The following is a 3,449-nucleotide window of genomic DNA, read 5'->3' as shown; positions in this document are numbered from 1 at the left end:
GGGTCACCTTGCTCCTGGCAAAACCAGTGCCCAGACTGGCAGCAGCCCCTCTCCCACCCCAAAAGAGCTGGGCCAAAAGGGATGATGTGCAAATCCCACGGGGTGACTCACGGAGAGCACTCCATGGACCTGCAGCACCCAGACCTGCTGGCTCCCTCCAGAGCAGCAGAAGGGATCCTTCCCACTCCAGAGGCTGAAATCCTTGGGGCAGTGACAGCTTGAACCCTTTCAGCACAAACACAGCATCAGTCACATCAAACTCCCTGCCCAGATTCCGAGGGAGGTGCTGGCTGCAGGCAGAGGAGATTCCAGGGGGTGATTTTAAGGGACGTTGTCTTACCCAAGGGTTTGTCCTACAAGCTCCAGCTCCCCTGGAAATGCCAAGCAGCACCACAGACCTGCTTGCTAAGGCAGGAATCCATTTGTAACCAATTAGTGAGAGGCAGTGATAGCCTAACGAATGTAAACACTGACACCGTGCCCTCCAAACCCTCACTGCACTCCTGGAATCCCAGGAGCAGAGGCCACCTTCCCACCCCTTCCACCCTCAGGGCCACCTGAGCTGCTCTGCAGCCTCAGGATAACAGTTTGGGCCTGAGATCGAGTGGTTTTACCTCTTCACCTTAAATACACAATTTCCATCTGGCTTTGCCTTCATCACGGGAGAGATGGTGACGTGGGGTCCTCAAATCCAGGGTGAAAAGCAACCCCCATCCCCTCAGCAAGGACAGGTGTGCTGTGCATGGAGCATCCCCACAGACAAACCCAGCAAATCCTGCCCAGAGCTCCTGGAGTCCTCGCAGATTTGCTCACCAGCATGGCTTGGGGTTTTTGCAGTGCCCCCCAGCCACAGGTTTCCTGCCTCACACCTGCTTCAGGCAGGAGAGAAGCGTTAGCAAAACGGGAAGCAGTGGTGGGAATTCACAGATCAGATGGTGGCATTTCATCCTCAGCTGTGCTTCTCCTTGGTTTGCCAGCCCCAGAATTTTAGCCCTGCAGGCCCAAGTACACCTGGACATCATAAATCTATGCACAATCTGGTTTCTTCAGCCATCCTCCTCCTCCTGGGCACCAGGGGAGACTGGAGTGCCCCTGGGGGATCCCACCACATCCAAGCCCTCAGACACTACAGGATTGAGGGGAAAAACAGCCAAAAAACCAAACAGCAGAGCTGGCCATGCTGGCAGGGCTGGGAAGCCTCTGACAAGTGGCACCAAGCTCCACTGAGCCACTGGCCACCAGCAGAAGGGGAAAAAAACCCATGATAGGTCAGTGCCAGGTGGCATCGGGGGGGTGAAATGGAGATGGCACTGGCACAAGGCTCCCGGGATTTGTTTTTTGGTGCCTTGTGGGCAGAGGGATTTGAGGGCTACAAGCTGGGGAGGGATGGCCAGAGCTGGGCGAGGCAGCAGCAATGGGCAGAGGCAGCTTTTGGCAGTGTTCACACCGGTCCCAGAACTTGCTGACGGCAGAGATGGCCCCACACCCCGGCCTGCCTCCCAGAGCCAGCTGGGAGAGGCTGGGGGCATGGCTGGGAACAGGAGAGAGGCAGCATTTGGGCATCCAAACCCTGCTCAGAGCACCCCAGCTGCTGGGAAAACAACTGGGAGCCCAACAGGGCAGAGCCAGTGCCCTGCAGGGTTTGCACACCCCTGGTGTGGTCCCAAAGGGACCTGGAGTGACCCATAAATCACCAACCTCCAGCACAGCGAGTGACCAGGAGATGACACAGAGTTGCCAAGCCTTGACTGAAACACGTGGCTACTTAAAAGGGGGGAATGGCAACTTAGGCAAAGACTGCAGAGCCCCCCAAGGGCTTGGCAAGAGCCCTGGCAGCTGCTGGCACTGCTGGGTGATGTGCCCGGGGCCACAGAGCCAGGCGGTGGCAGAAGGAGGAGCAGCTCCCAAGGGAGTCCCGGCTCTGCCCCGTGGCCTCTCCCCGTGAGTCAGGGCAGAACAGCGGGCAGGCAGCGCGGTTGGGCTCCCTGGCACCTCGCTGAGTGTGGGAGGCCCCAGCTGAAGGAGTTCTGCAGCACGATCTGAGAGTTAGAAGACACCAGCGCCATAAACAGCCCTTATCTCCCGCAGCAGCCAAGCCAGCTATTAAGAGCTGGGAAGGAATCCCAAAAGGAACCAACAGGCATTTGGCAAAATTGGCTTAGAGGAAGCTTAGCAGTCCCACCTGACCACGGTGGCCACTGATCCCACCAGTCCTCTGCACCAGAGCCGAGCTGCTCACCCAGAGGAGCAGAGGGAGGACCCTTTGTTAGCAGGCATCCTACAGGCTCGGAAAGAATCAGTCCCTATTGTTTCCCACCTAGGCAGCGCCAGCCCCGCTCCCCCGGGAGGGGGGCTTGCCCCTGTCCCAGGTGTGGCTTGGGCAGCGGGCACCTGGAAAGTTTCCTCGCCTGTGACACAGCCCAACAGAGCTGGAATCACCTGTTCTGTTGCCTCGCAGCGTGCCACGGCATTTTTCACGGTGTTTTGCTCGGGAACCACCCCAAGCCCTCGGATTGAGAAACCTCAGCACGCCAATGCAATGGAGAAGTTGCTGCTCTGCTGTTTGGTGCCTGGGGGAGGGCTCCGCTCCCCACACAGCTCCAGGACCCACGCGAGGGGCAGAGGGGCTTCCCTGGGGGGGTTATCCCTGGAAGAAGCCCCTCAGGTGGCCATCGACAACAACTCCTTTGCCAGGGGCTCGCTGCTTTTAAAGGAAGGGATTGAAGCTGCGCCAGCAAGGTGGGCACAGCTGTCACCCAGCACATCAGGCAGGAAGAAGAAATTGATTGTGACTTGCTCAACCCTGATCAATCTTCCCAGACTTTCCAACAAGGGCACAGAATCCAAAGTGAGCAGCCTGGTGCCAGTTCTCATCTTATGCAGCACATTTCCGAGCTCTGCTTCTTTAGAAATTCATCCACGGCGCATGAGTGCCTCTGTCCCTGTCTCACACACACAATAGGAACACCCACATCCCCAGCTGCAGAAGGTTTGGGTTTTTTTCAGGATTGCACCTGTGCTTTGCTCAGGTTTCTGGGTCTCTCCTCGCCCTTCTCCTCCTCCCCTCACATCCATTTCTTCCCAGGCAGAGGCAGCAGCAAGTGAGGCTGTGCCTGTCAGAGCGCTCCTGGCTGCCTCTCACCATGTTGCGTATCGACATTTCAGTCGATGCTCTGCCCTCCAAAACCCCAGAAACCCAAGCCAAGAAAAGTACTCCGTGGAGATAAGCACCACGGCTCAGTCCACATCAAACACGGCAGAGCCAGAGCCTGGCAGAAAGCAGGGAAGCAAAAGGCAGGCAGGAAAATAACCCAAAATTCCATCCCACTAGGCTTGTCAGCGCTGTTATGACATTTTCTTTCCAATTCCTCCCAGCCAGCTCGGTGCGGTATCAGCCCCACTCCCACAGCCGAGGCGAGAGGACGCCGTACTCACTGCTAGTGCTCATC

The sequence above is a fragment of the Corvus brachyrhynchos genome, unplaced genomic scaffold, assembly GCF_000691975.1.
Source record: "Corvus brachyrhynchos isolate BGI_N302 unplaced genomic scaffold, ASM69197v1 scaffold21, whole genome shotgun sequence".
Classification (NCBI taxonomy): Eukaryota; Metazoa; Chordata; class Aves; order Passeriformes; family Corvidae; genus Corvus; species Corvus brachyrhynchos.
Note: the sequence above shows the minus strand (reverse complement) of the source record.